The sequence below is a fragment of the Agelaius phoeniceus genome, chromosome 3 (assembly GCF_051311805.1).
Source record: "Agelaius phoeniceus isolate bAgePho1 chromosome 3, bAgePho1.hap1, whole genome shotgun sequence".
NCBI lineage: Eukaryota > Metazoa > Chordata > Aves > Passeriformes > Icteridae > Agelaius > Agelaius phoeniceus.
Window position 1 is genome coordinate 49,401,634 of NC_135267.1, and position 16,011 is coordinate 49,417,644.

The window sequence follows — 16,011 nt, forward strand, 5'->3', positions numbered from 1 at the left end:
GGGACATCCTCAAAGAAGCTGTCAATGGTTAAACTACTGTTGATCAAATTAGGCTAAGAACTTTTGACAGCACTTGAAAAATAATAACATTTATTTTAAAAATTGTTTGAAACTTACCTGTGAAACGAGGCATTTTGAATTACATTCTGGGTTTTTTTGTCTTCTCAAATTAATTTGGTAGAAATGAAAGGAGAAAAATCAAAAAATGGCATTTTACATTTTTACATGTGTGCATAAGATTTATGCACTCATGGAAATATATGGAAAACTGTTTCTGAAAAGACAAAAGATGAGAAGATATATTGTGGACAGATTTTGGTATTAATTATCTGAGCTATTGTCCTTCACAAAGATGTGAGTTACTTGCAAAAAAGAAAGTTATTTTTTGTTTTCACCTGGCTGGTCAATTATTGGGCAAGGAAGGAACTGGGATGGTAGTTCAGACAGGTGTTAGATGGAAACAGAAGTTTCCTGAAAAATCGAAGGACAATGCAGAAAAAAAAACAGTCAGGGAGACAAAGCAGTAAATATATAACAGATAAAGAGAGATATAAAAGGCCAGGCCTGAGAGACAAAAGGAGTGAGATTTTTGCTAGGAACACGTAAGCGATGGCCTGGGGTTTATTGCATCATGGAATTGCTGGAATAAGAACAACCCTGACAGACAAGAAACAGCAGTCAGAGAGAAAGGGAAGACAGTTGTTTCATTATTTTTCTTTCATTCACTCTATTTCCTCCAAATGATTGACTATCTAGCTCTTTTCACTTAAAACTTGCTTGAGCCTTTCATATGCAGTTTTTAGAAAAAGACAAAGCTGAAGGCTCTGGCAGGCCTGTGGCCTCAGGAATACATTAGCAGTGTCCACAAGTTTCATGCTAGAATCATCTAAATGTGCAGAACTGTGTATGTCTCTGAACATAAACACACCCATATTCATGGAAGATGCAGCAATCAAAAGGTATGAAAGAAGATACCTGTCTTTGAATGCAAAATATTTGCAGGTTTTATTATGGTTTGTTTGTTTGTTTGTTATAAATTTGTATTGGGTTTTATTTCATTATATCTTTTGAAAAGAGATTTTTTTTAAATGAAGAGTATGGTCATAGTGTAATTCAAAATATATGTTTATGGATCCAAGAATAAATGATCCATATCCAATATTTACCTCACTCAGACGTGACTGAAAATCCCATTCTGTACTAATCCACTAATCTTTGAACATATTTTAGGACTCTCATGGTTTTACCCCAGCCAGCAGCATCACCACATGGCTGCTTGCTTATTCCCTGTCCCAGCAGGATTAGATGAAGAGAATTCAAACAGTAGAAGTTATGAGTTTAAGAATTTATATACAATAAAATAATAATTATCAAGAACAACAATAACAAATTAGAAAGAAAATCAAAATAAAAGAGTGAAAGAAATACAACCCAAGAAGGACAAGCAATGCAAATGAATATTTTCTCAGCAACTGATTCATATCCAGCTAGTCCCTGAGCAGTGGACTCACCCCCAACCCTCCCCCTCATTTTACTGCCAAGCATGACCTCCTATTGTATGAAATATCTCGATGTTCAGATGGGGACAGCTGTCCTGGCTGTGTTCCCTCCCATTTCTTGTGTAGAACCAAACTACTCACTGGTGAAATGGTGTGAGGAGTGGAAAAGGCTCTGTGTAAGCACTGCTCAGCAATGACAAAAATATTCCCTTAACTATCAGAACTCTTTCCACCATAAACCCAAAACCATAGCCCCATGCTACCCACTATAAAGAAAATTCATTCTACCTCAGGCAAAACTAGCACAATTTTTTCTCCCTAAAACTGAGTGCAGACTCAGTTACTTGGGTAGTGTGTGTCCCAGATTCTATTTCTTTTTCTGTCTTTTTAATAGCAGAAATCACCAAGAGGCCAGATAGAACTGCTTAACCATCCTGCTACTCAATTTTATTCTATGACCAAAAAAACCTGAGAAACTTTTGGTTTCCATTTTCTTTATTTTTTATTTTTATTTTTTTGCAGCAGCAACATCTTGTGGTTTTGTTCCCTAAGGAAATAAAACTCCAGGCCTTGCACTTCTTGTATATCCTGCTGCCTTGCTGCCTGCGTGTATCTGGTTTTAAGCCTGTTGGCAGATTTGACAGAGAAATATCAATTGAAACATTGCCTTCTAAAGATTACTTGAGCACTGCTGTCTGGGTAGAGCAGTGGATCTGCATCTTCCAGTGAGAGACTGGAGTGTGAGGGACCCAGACATGTGGAACATGAATGGAGAACGCCAGATGGAGAACACGAGAGTGAAGTGAGGGCTCTGTCCGTGGTGCTGATTGAACTCATGTTGGAGCACCTTGCTCTGAAGCCAGTGTTGAAAAAGGAAAATGAGACAGATCTGCCATTTGGACGCAATAACATAAGCAGATTTTAAAAAAAATTTAATGACAGACACGAGAGAGAAAGATAGTCAATTAACCAGAAGTGTTTACATGAGACATATTTTCTTCTTTATTGACATATTTCTCCATTTCCATCTGTGTATAAACAAAAGCAGAGCTATGAGAGAGTTTTTTTCCTTTTATGTATACTCACTTATTCTGAATGCACCAAATTCTTCTCAAGAAGAATTCAGAAGAGCATAAACTACCTTTTTAAGACTGTTTCACAGCAGAATTAACTGGAATAATTTCAAAAATTGGATGGCCCAAAAGTAGACAAGCTCAAATTTTATTTGATCATAAGAAGCACAGGAGGAGGGAAGCTGCAATATCTAGGGGCAAAGAAAAAAACCCAACACAACAAAACCTCACAACAATAAGGAAAAAAACCCAAACAAACAAAAAAAACATCACTACCAACAAAAACTTAAGGTATATTTTTCAGACCCTTCCATATACTAAACCAATATCTTTTGAAGAGATCTTTTGGTTTCTCAGGGAATTTCAGAAGGGTTTTGAATTTCCATAGACATAAAGAACTTGTCAAAACTTTCATTGAAAGGCTGTGGAGTCTTGAATACAAGTACTCATAGTGAATTCATAAAAGCTCGGCCATTCTGTTATTTCTCAGACCTACTTTAAACTCAAAACTTAGAAACTGTACTGAAATACACAATCTTTATTTTGCATGTTTTTTTACTATTCTTCCTTCCTTTCTTACTTTCTTTTTGCTTTCTTTCTTGGATTTAATTTCCTTTCCCTTTTTTCAAAAGAAAGGATAAAACTGACTTTTCTGTATTTTCCATATGAACAAACTATGCAAAGTGTGTCTTTAGAAAAAAGACTCTTTTGTTGAGACATATGTTAATAGATTTTAAAGTTTAGTCAGATACTATGCAGTTAGAAATATACATCCTGATATTTAGTAACTTTAATTAACTTAGAACCAATTCTACAAATGAAGACAAAATCAAAGCCATTTATTAATATCTGAAGATGCTTTGACAAGCAATAAAGCAAACAACCACATAATTTTGAGGCATAGAAATTAAGTCTTGAAGAAAGATTAGTCAGTGAAGGAAAATGAATGATGGCTTTGTATCTGGTGAGGGTTTTTGGATGGGTTTTTTGTTGAATTGTTTTTGTTTTGGTTTTTTTCTCCTGTATTGTTTTGTAGATCAGTCACTGGGAGGTCCACTGAGTAGTGCAGAATTCTACACAGCCAAGTTCAGTGGCTTCAGCCTTTTTAATTTTTAGATTTCTAAATATTTAGTTGGTTCTCCATTGATACAAACATGAGCTTGCTGATATTGGACTCACTTCTCTGAGTTAGTCACCTCTCATGTTAACTTGATGGTACTCCAGAATGCCACCTAGAGAAGGCTGAAGAGGTATTTAGGGAAAAATGCATGTTTCTTTTCTGAGGAATGCCTGTCCTTAAGCAGTTGTTATCTGCTACAGTGTCATTTCCTCTAACTCACTGCCACATTATTGATCATATTTTGACATGGGAAGGCCATGGCTTGAAATACACAGACACATTTACTCTTTAATTCCAGTTTGCATAACCAAATTTTATAGTAAAAGTGAATCTTTTACATGTGGAAGCTGAGTTTGTGCAAACAAAATGTGGTGAATGGCAAATCAAAAAGCTGGGTTATGTAATATATAAGTGTGAACCCAAGAGATAAATAATGGCATTAGTTAGGGGTGACATCCTTAACCAGGGGAGAAAAGGCAGAGTAATTTATCTCTGTCTGTTTTCCCTTTGTTACCATTCTTGTAGGGCCTGTAGCTGTCTTTTATACTTCTTGTTAACTCCTTTGTGCTTTCACGACATAAAACAAGATTTTTTATGTGTTGAATAAATTTTCTTTTTATTCTTTCTTTTGCTCTAAAGCCAATTCTAGCCTGTACAGCAGGTTACATTCATTCAGTAACCAATAATGAGCCTTTTCTGATTTGTGTTTATAACCCTGGTGCTAATATAGCCCTAATATGCCTGTTTTTTCAAGGTGTAGGTTGTCACAGTATAATACAAAGTGCATAATAAACCTTCCAAGTGTTTGGAAGGGGTGGGGTGTGGAGAGGTACTCAGACCAGAGGTTTTCAACCATGTTTTCATTTCTGCTTTTTCTACCTTTGAACTCCATTGATTCTTACTGTCTTGGCTACACCATGACCTCAAGAACCTCCATAACAGGATAACTACAGCGATCTTCTTGATCTGCAAATCACGGATCATCTGCTTCTTCAGGCTCTGAAGAGGATAGAAAATACCCTGTTCTCTCATATGGAAAAGTTATTTCCAGACACACAAAAGTTGGGCATTGCCTTCTCACAGAATTTTTGAGAAAAACAAATGCTATTGCTGCACTTCATATGATGCAGAAAGAAGACAACAAGGCACATTTCCAAAACGAGTAATACAAGCCCATTATAAATGCAATAGCTTTCAAAATACAGGAAAACAGTCTTACATTAATATCCTGAAAAATCTTCACCTGAAATGTCAATTTAGGAGACAATAGAAATTTTTTTAAGGTTTATATAATTGGATGTGAAAATAATATCCTTTTATGTCACCGACTAAATTTTGAATGCTAAAATCATGTTTGGAGGGCTTTTTTTTTTCTTCTTTTTTCCTAAATGACAGCTATAAATTGGAATAATACACCAAACTTACAAATTTAAAATGAGGAATTTAATAACAAGGATGAACATCTATGGATAAGGTTCATTAAGCTTGCTACTAGCAGAAAATAATGACTCACCTGCATATTACACAATGATTCAGGTTCTGAAGCTAAAATTTAATCTTTTAAACATTGGTTAATATTATCAGCCACAAGTCTTCTGGGACTTTTAATTGTCTGATTTAAATTAAATGCTTTTTTCCCAGCTTTTGTTATCACCCAATTAATTTTCAAAACCAATTAAGATAAAAATCACCCATAATAGTATCATACTTATTATTAAATGTATAGTTTTGTCAATCTCATTTGCCATTTTTGACCTACCCTTAATGGCTCCTGATTAGAAGGGGCATAGACTCCAGGAGTTGTGCCTGTGAGCTATTCAGGCATTTAGAGAAGTGTGTTCTCTTGAATTGGATATCGGTTTTACTAACTGAAGAGGTAAATGAGTAGTTTACAATGAATAATTCATTTGACATGTGTAACCCATTTTTAGGCCAACATGATATCTGAAAGTAGATCCCATTTTCCTAGCAATACTAATTGAATATGTGCAAGGAAACTCCTTTTGTGTTCTCAGTTCTCTTGGAGGAAATGCACAAAGGTAAATGTAAAGATATTTACTGTTAGTTAGTTGTTTTTTTCTCTTTATTGACTGAAAGATGGCACAAGGATATTTGGTGTCAATATTTGAAATCCCAGTGTTGCAAAGGTATTTTTGTGAGTGTATAATGCTCTTATGTCAAGTCTTAGTGGAGACAATGTAATTCATATTTATTTTCTGGAAATCTGCTTTTTCTAAACTCTTGTAAGACTTCATAGAATTGTAGAATGGTTTGGGTTTGAGGAGACATCAAAGAACATCTAATTCCAACACCCCTGCCATGAGGAGCATATCATGCACTAGGTCAGGTTGCTCAGAACTCCATCCAACCTGCCCTCAAACAGATCTAGGACTGTCTAGCCACAGCTTCTTTGTACAACCTGTTTCAATGCTACACCACTCTCAATGTACAGAATTTGTTCCTAGTATCTAATCTACGCCTACCCTCCTTCATTTTAAAGCCATTCTCCCTTGTCCTATCATGCCCTTGTAAAAATTCCCTCTCCAGCTCTCTTGCAGGTCCATTTTAGATACTGAAGGGCATCTGTGTCTCCCTTGAACTTTCTCTTCTCCAGGGTGAACTAACCCAACTCTCAGTCTCTCCTCATGGAAGAGGTGCTTCCACCCTCTGATCATCTTTGTGACCCTCCTCTGGACTCAGTCCAGCAGGTCCACACCCTTCTTGAGTTGGACACAGTACTCTGAGTGGGGTCTCATGAGAGCAAAGTAGGTGGGCAGAATGTTCTCCCTCACTCTGCTGTCCCCACTGCTTTTGATGCATGCCTGGACACAGCTGGCCTTCTGGGCTGCAAGTGCACATGGCAGGGTCATGTCCAGCATGTCATTCACTAACATTCCTGAATTCTTCTACCCTGGCCTGCTTTCAATGCATTCTCTGCCAAGCTGGTGCTTGTGCTTGGGATTGTCCTGACCCAGGTGCAGGACCTTGCTCTTAGCCTTGTTGAACTGAAGGTTTGCACAGTCCCTCAAACCTGCCAGGGTCCCTCTGGATGTCATCCCTTTCCTCCAGCCTGTCGACTGCACCACACAGCCTGGTGCTGTGGACAAACTTGCTGAGAGTTCACTCAAGCCCACTGTCCATGTCACTGAAAAAGATGTTAAACAGTGTTGATCCCAAAACCAAGCCCTGAGGAACGCTGCTTGTCACTGGTCTGCAGCTGGCTATTGAGCCTTTTACCTCAACCCTGTGAGTAAAACCATCCAGTCAATTCCTTATTGATCAAGTGGTCCCTCTATCAAACCCATGTCTCTGCAGTTCATAGAGAAAGATGTCATGTGGAATAGTGTCAAATGCTTTGCACAAGTCCAGAGAGATGACACCAGTTACTCTTCCATCACTCACCACTACTGTAACCCCATCACATATATGTCAGGCACAGTTAACCCTTAGTGAAGCCATGTTGGCTGTCACCCAATCACTTCCTTATTTTCCATGTATCTTAGCATAATTCCAGGATCTTCTTCATGATCTTGCCAGGCACAAGGTGGGACTGACTGGCCTATATTTACTCAGGTATTTCTGGTTTTCCTTTTTTAAAAATGGGAGTTATATTTCCCATTTCTAAGTCAGTTGGAACTCACTGGACTGCCATGACTTTTCAAATATAACAGATAGTGGCTTAACCACTTCCTCCACCAGTTCCCTCATGACCAACAGATGCATTTCATTGGTCCCATAGACTTGTGCACCTTCAGGATCCTTAGACAGTCTCACAACTGATCTTCTCCTACAGCAGGTGGGAGTCCCTGCTTTTGCATCCTGTAATTTGGTCACTGTGGCTGAAGCACTTGCTGGTGAAGACCAAAGCAAAAAAGTAATTGAATTTTTCAGCCTTCTCTGTATCCCAGGTAACCAGGTTTCCCATTTTCTTCCAGAGAGGGCCCATGTTTTCCCTAGTCTACCTTTCATCATTAATGTACCTAGAGAAGGTTTTCTTCTTGCCCATGAAATTCCTGGCCAGATTTAATTCTACCAGGGCTTTAGCCTTCCTACTGTCATCCCTGAGTGCTCAGAAAATCTCTCAATGTTTCTCCTTTTGAATGCTTGTAACCAGTGAACCAAAGTGAGGTTGCACACATGGATAAAATGGAACAATTGAAAATGTGAACTAATACTGCATAGAAATAGTTCATATTCTTTCTCCAAGCCTAATTAGCTCAATTGTTTTTCTGTATTCTAAGAGCTCTTTTCTGAATGCTCTATCACTGCTTTCCTTTATGATTAGACTGTCACATTTGTGTATGATACAACATGACATTAAAAAACAGAGTAAATAAGTCAGATGATCACTTGTTGTCTACATAGTTCATGTAAATACAGTTGAAAAATTCTGCATTTCAGAAAATGAAACCTTTTATTCTCAAAGTTCTGAAAGTCAGAATGTAGATAATTTATCATGTTTTTCCATAACTTTTTTTTTCCTGATAGCTGAGGACCAGATAATTTCTTTCCTCTCACTTTTATGTGTCTTCTTTTTCTGTACTCACTGGCTAGTTGTAGTTATTTACCTATACCTGAATGTACCTGAATATATGTATTTGAGAAAAGAATTTCTGTAAACCAGCAATCAATCCTTAAGAGCGATCAGCAGCAAATCTGCATATCCATTTTATTATACGTACCAATAATATAAATAAGTCTAAGAACTGAATGTATCATTTATAAAGCTAGTAGTTTTTCAATAGTCAGTCTAGAAAATGTATAGAGAACCTTATTGTTGCTACAAACATTTTATATGATAAATGGATATGTTTTTCAAAAATGTTTGTTGTTGACCAAACCACTGACATTCAATAAGGATTTTTATTTGGATAAATGCAAAAAAAAAAGCAAATGGTAAAGCATGAATAAATATTAAACTTGAAGGATGTTGAAAGAAAATAGGAGACATAGAAACAACTGAACCATTGCAAGAACCATTTGACTGTTTATTTCATATTGTTTTCTCCACGTAGAATATTTATTTTCTTCCTCTAAAATTGCCCTCACTGAATCACAGGGTTTTCACCTTATGGCATCAGATGAAAAAAGTTAGCAACTTCCTAACTGGATCTATCTTGACTATGATCCATTTCTTCATTAAACTTAAAAATCTGCAGCCGGGGAGAATTAAGCCTTAAGAACTATAGAGGGCTCATCATTCAAGTAAATGAATGTTCTGCATGAGTGTTGGAAGGAGTAAGAGTGAAAAGAGCGAGCCATCTGTTTTAGAACTGACACAGGATTTAGAAGTCTATAGCGCAGGTAGAAATCATAAGTCAGACCTGGCACTTACATTTTTCTGTGAATATTACAGGGCCTTTCTGAAATTAAACTGAGCCAAAGGCTGTGCAATCCATGCTGCCCAGAGATGAAATTAGGCTAGTTAGGGAATGGGGTGGAATATCCTGGTTTATTTCCAGGAAAACTCTGTCAATCTATTATTCAAGCAGAATATAATATAAATTAATCATCAAGGCAAGTCCATATCCTCTATCACACTAGCTGTTTATATGCAGGGAAAGAGAGAGAGAGAGAAAGAAAAATTGATAAAATTCTTCTAGTCTAGAGAACGAGGAAGGAAATCTTAGATATCATGATTCTGGAAAGGAGACCCAGAAATGCACATGGTAGTAAGATTGTATGGACCTATCCTGCGATAACTTCAGCCAAAGTTTAGGAACATTAAAAAAACAAATCCTCAATTTACTTGCTGGAGTGCTCAGTTGCCACTGCTTTTAGATGTTTTGTTCCAGATAGAAATAAAATACTGGTATACTTCAGTGGCAAAAAGGAACATGATATTTTAAACACTGTTGATCCATATTGTATCCATGTCTCATCTTTCAGTATGAAGAATTTGTACAGTTAGATCATTTATAGAAAGAAGGGGTATAGTAACAGGTTGTACCCAAAATGAAAGCTTGGTCCAGCAGTTTGTCCTAAGAAGCTCAATGACTGGACCAAGCTAATATCAATAGAAGTTACTATTTATTTCATAGAATTATGGATTATACTTCAAAGTATTAACTTTTAATATTAATCTTCTCTACAAGGAAGCTAATATATCCTTCTTGAGTTCTTACAACTTACTTACTTTCAGTATAAACTGTAGGCACATCAGCCACCTTAACAAAATATTTCCAGTAGAATGCACAAAGTTCCTTTCCACTTAAATGAGCTCAAAGACTGCAACTTTATCTTTTCCATAGGTGGTCTGTACCATAAGCCAGACCACTGGAAATTAGACTAAAAAGGCATTACACCAAGGTGTAAGAGAACCTCTAAGGCATGCTCAGGAACTAAACTGCTCAATAAAGATGGGTGAGAGTCATAGGCACTTCATACCACTAACACTTGTAAAAATTAACATTTATATGCAAAATATTATGCTGTGTGCTGAAAAATCTGATGCCTGACAGCAAAAGCATCTACTATGTGGCAGGAAATCTTTATGCCTCATTGCCTTCAACTTCAGAGCTGAAAGTTTTCTATTCCTCTTCCCTTTGCCATCACACCTACTTTCACTGTATGTGGTGCATTTTCCACAATATTAAACTATCAAACTGGTCTCTCAGACTGTACTCCTGGTGTATTTACTGCTATTAGAGTGTATTTTTTCCACATCATAAGATAAAGATAGTTTACCTTCTCAGCTAATATGACCTTTTTGTGCAAGATATTTCATCAAGTGTCAGAACAATATTCTGCCGAAATGCTGAAAGTTCAATCTGACTCACAGTGCTTCTTATTTCAGTCCCACAGCAGTCTCCACCTGGAAAATTAACTATGTAAATTAGGACCTCTTGCCATTTTTTACTTCATACATTAGCCTATTCCTTTTCAGAAAGACAAGCTACAGACTGGTGTGGGTGTTATCAGAATTTGTTAGAACAATGCTTTGCATTTATATCTAAAAATACATTGCATTTTCATTTGTATATATGCAAACATTCAGTAAATAAGGGTAAATGCAATCAAGAGAAAACAAATGCATAAGTATTTGGTGAAAGAGCTGGTATTTAATTTATAAATTTTTATTAACCAAGTAATAATTACTCTATATACCTTCATTCATTGACTCCTTATTTTAAACATTGCACAATTAAAAAAATCCCAACATATTTTGCTATAGCTCATAACTCTTTATTTTTAAAACTAGTCTTTTTTTTATAATAAAAAGATGGTCTTTTTTAACTTTTGTGTATAAAATTGGACTTGTTCCTGGTAGTTCTATGCTGATCCCTTCTATTTATAAAAAATTCAGTGAATCCATATGAATAAAAAGGAGAAAATATGCAAAAGGTTTGCAAAATTAGACTTTCTATTATTAAATTTGTGAAATTAAATAGAAAATCCTTAACTGTTAGATTTCCACAGAGGTTACTGTGTCTGCAGTGTGTAAGAGGTTTCAATCTTTTCCTTTAAAATTTTTGTCCCTTCTTCTCTGTGTGAAAGTCTGAAGCAAATTTTAAAGGATATTCAGCAGGGAAGACTGTATTCTTTTTTTTAAACAGTGAGATAGAGTAAAAGGAGTAAAAGGAATTAGTTTTCTAACACTGTAAACTCTTCCCAAAAACAAAGTCATAGCTTGATATTAAGAAATGTAGACACTGTGAGAAATTCAGTTACTATTCTTCAGATAAAGGTTATTGCAAATATAAAACTAATTGTCTAAATTACTGGGCCAGAAAGGAGAACCATAAGTCAGTCAAATGAAAGTAAGTTAAAGAAATCAATCAAATGAAAAGCAGAAGAGGAATTTTATAACATGAGTAACCAAAATCTTGAATCACTGCCAATATTTCTATTGATAGACTGGTATCAGACTGCTTCATCTGATTTAATCTTTGTATGTAAATGTGCCTCCAGCAGACGGGGCATGAAATCCCAAAGTCACAAGCTGCAGAACCAATTATGTGTTCTTCTGCTTCTTCATTGTATACTCTTACAGGATGAAAATTTAGTGTGAAAGAGCAATAGGTGTAATCAGACATCTTTTACCTGGTAAACAGGTACAGTCTACATGTTTTTGAATTATGAGATGGGATCTTAGCCTTATTATCATACTTAAAGGATCCCGTGCTGTGTATTTCTCTTTTCATTATTTGTGGATGTGTTTTTCAATGTCTATACAATTATGTGAGTGGACAGAAAAAAGCCAGTGCTATCAAAACTGTCTTAGCTTTATTTTTATTCCTTTTTTTTTTTTTTGACATCTTTCACAGCCCATCAATCCAATACTCCTGAAAGCTTTATTCTATTTTTTTTTTCTATTCTCATACAAAAATTATTCATGATTTTCTGGGTTTGGCCTGTCATGGAGGCTTTGAGAAAAACTAATGAAGAGTTCTTGGTGCAAACAGTAAGCAGTGGTTTACCTCACTAGTTCAGATATTTTCACAGGAAATTGTCAGAATTTGTGATTCTTCTACCCTTGGGTGGCAAAGGCTCTCTTCCAGCTACACTTTCTTGTTAGTTCTGTGAGGCACTCACACCCTTCTGTTTCAGTGTACTTTAATTACTACCATTCCCAAAACACACTTTCAATATTATACAGTGTTTGTGTTAAGAAAAACAGCGAACAGATTTTGTCCCAGTTCCATGTCCTGACTTCTGAGCTGTTTTGGAAAAAGGACCCACAAGATATAAGTCTTCTGTTCTGGAAGGTCTTAAACTAGAAGTGAAAGTACATGTGCTGAAATTAAACATTACTGAGATCAAGTATTGACAGTATTTTCTACAGAAATACTAGAATTGGAGGTTTTAGAAATTAGAGCAAAAGAAGTCATGACATTGTGAACTTTACACTATAGATGTAGAGGAATAACTTGGAGACATTACCAATAAAAGGCAAGTAATCCTTCTAAAGACTTTACGCAAACCAAAAAAAAATTGACCCCCAACTCACCCCTGAACTCTGTTTCCTTGATAATAAAGCTCATCACACAATTTACACATACATGAATTATTTGAATTCTGGCAATATTTCTGGGAAGAGGGAAATTGATTTTATTTAATGTAATAATGACCCCATGTTTACACAGGGATTTCAAACCCTGCATATTTTACAAGCTGATAGTTTCAAGACATTAAGTCTTGAATTTAAATTCACTGACACCAACATTTTCCCATTACCTTCTTGTTGTGCTGCATATGGTGCATTTTGAGATGAATTACAAAATATCACAATAAGAAAGAGCTCTGTGAGTGACTGTTTATATGAGGAGCACAAAAACAAACCAGCAAACCCCTCAGGTATTCTTATTAAAGTGGGGGAAGGGCATTGATATAGACAGAATGGAGCTCCATGAACTGGAATTTGACCAAGCTAAAAGGATTAGCAGTCTTCCTTGACCAGAAGGGTACCAAGGGAACTTTAACAAGGAGACACATCTGGCAAACAGGCAGCTTGGAGGCCAAATAATACCATCCTTCTTCAGCTCTTAAAATTCTACAGACCTGAAGAGTGTGGCTAGAAGAGTTTCTAGGAGTGATATTTCACTGTGCAGCAATAGAATGACTGGAGTTATGAGGCCAGGGATAAATCACATTGATGGTCTTATTGAAACAGCCGTGCCTGGAAGGGAGGTGTAGTCTCTTCCCCAGACACAAAGAAAGCAAGCTGATGCAAGAAGCAAAAACACTTGTGCTCTGGGGACACTTAAACCTGCCTGTGAATGATTATTCTTTTCATGAGGGGAGCATGCTTTAATTAGGAAAAAAAGGGGTTTTGGGACAGTTGATATGGAACAAATTTCCTTTAGTATTTGTATTTATCTGCATGGACATGTGTCTTCAGTCAAGAAAATCTCAGTGTTAAATTTGCATTTATAAAAATTATCTTAAATATAGTGAAATGATAATTTTCATAATTTTTCCCAATTCCAATAAAATCAAACTGTTTTTTGCTCTAAATGTCAGTTACTTTTTGCTTCATCTCTCTAATTGAATTATGGTTTACTTTTACCAAAAAAAAAGAGGAAAAAAAGAAAAAGAAATAAAGGGTCAGGATTTAATAAACAAGAGAAAAGGAGCTTAAGCCTCATTTAGGCCTCATGCAAATTTTAGGTTTAAATTCACTACAGGCTTCTTTTTCTTTTTTTTTTTTTTCTTTTGTTTGAATGTGTCTTAGATTTCAGTGAAAGGTTGCCATATGGAGATAAAAGGGTAGATGAAATAAAAAGAAATATGACAAAACAATAAAACTGTCATTGTTTTCTTGACCTTTCTCAAATGCATTCATCATTGGGTATATGGTAAATTTAGTTAGAGCTTCGAAACTACCTTTTGTTCTGAGTGGAATGATCTCCAGCATCCACTTACCAATAGCCCTCTCTGGCAAGGTCAGGTAATAAGAGACCTCTCTCTGAACTGAAACTCTAAAGTAACCAGTGACTCAAGACAGGGTTTGTTTACTCTTTATTTTTCACCTTCTGGCAGAGGTAACAGAGGCTAAGCCAATTTCTGTGCTATTGTTAGCTTTGTATGAAGTTCACATGATAACGTGTAGAAAGAAGCCACGTTGCATTTATCAGCTGTGTGGCAGGAAAGTCAGAGGAAAGAGCAGAAAGCAAGAAAGAATCTTCCTTTCTGAACAAGGTATTCCTTCATTAGCTTCATAAATATAGCAGAAGAGTACACAGTTTCTGTGTATTACAAGATGATATATATAATTATGCTAAACGTGCCCAAGTCTTTGTGATGCTCACTGCAGTTTCTAAATTGAAATATATGCCTCTCTGTCTTTTAGGAAAGAGCTACAACAGGAAGAATATGTTCTTTTCCTGTTGTTTTCCCAGAGCTGACTAATCCCAGTAATCCTTCTTTGATCAAATATTAATTTTATTCTCAGATATCTTCCAACATTGATTTTATTAGGATTTCTGTTTCATGTAGCTTGTCTTCCAAACAGAAAACATATTTACTTGCTATTGTATATATGAGCTGCATATTTTAGTGTGTCAAATCTGATGCTAGGTGTGAATTCAGAATAATTCTTGCAACATACAGAGGAGCTCTTGAGGGCAATTAGGTGAAAGAGGTGTTGTTTTATTTGCAGAGCTTCAAAACCATGTTTGAGACATCTGATAGCAATGTCCTTAATTGCAAATGAAATAGCACAAAACCCATGTAGCCATCATCTTTTTTATTATTTTCTGACAGATTCTAGCTACTTTGCAGCCTGGTTGGGCAGAAGTCTTTGTCTTTTAATGTTTCGAATGGCTTAATTTCATAGTGTTTCTTTTTTTCCTGTGAGAAAATTATTCTAAAATATGAACTTTCAAGGAGGTACATTTTGATATGCAGCTCCTACCTCTCATCTATGCAGAACATTTTCAAGGTTGGAAGTGAAAGCTAGAAATTTTCCAGGGATTGCAGGAAAAAGAAGGCTGTTGGTAAGAGCATTTTTGCACTCTGGAATTTTTTCCAAAATTCTGTTCTTAGTCAAACTCACATAATTTTTGTTGTGCTTCATTCATTGGCACTTATGAAGTCACTAAAGCACTTTAAACTTATCACACATTGACAAGGACTCTTAAGAATATGCCCATTAATTCAAATTACACTCACATACTGTATGCCTGTTGCAATGTTTAGTAAGGTAGAAATTCCAAATTTTTCACTCATAATCCCTTTTGCTATTCATAGAGATTTTTCTTATTAGCTGTCTTGCCTGCTTTCTAACTGACCCTTCCAATAGGACTAAGCACTTCAGGGTCTGGCAGTTGCAGGAGATTGTTATCTGGCCTTCATTTATCATTAACATAAACAATTACATTTAATAGAAGAGCTTGAGGAAACAAATTCTTTGGCTCTGTCTGCTGCTGCTCATGTTTTTAAAGCACTGAAAAGGAGGTAGAAATACCCAAGAGACAGAGCACTGAATTGAGATTTAGCACACATTTTGCCCTGCAACAGCACCCAGCTGGCTCACCTATCAGCAAGCTCTGTCTGACCATGGGTCTGTGTGCTTCCCATGGAGAAGGGGAGCTGAAGCTGCAGAGAACCAAGGTGTTTTCTCCCTGCATAGATAATTTGCAACAATAAAGTAATGGTGGCTGACCTTTCTGATTTTGGGATCAAAAGTGCCTCTTGGCTGGCAATCATTAGAAGAAACCTTCAGCATGCTATATCCACCTCTCTCTGAATACAAATTCATAGCTGCCCCAAAAAAATCAATGCAGGTTCTTTGATTGTAACATTCTCCACATTTATTTTACCCTTTTATGGAGAGAAAAGAATCACTAGGGATAAATAGTGCTTCATAAATTAACTA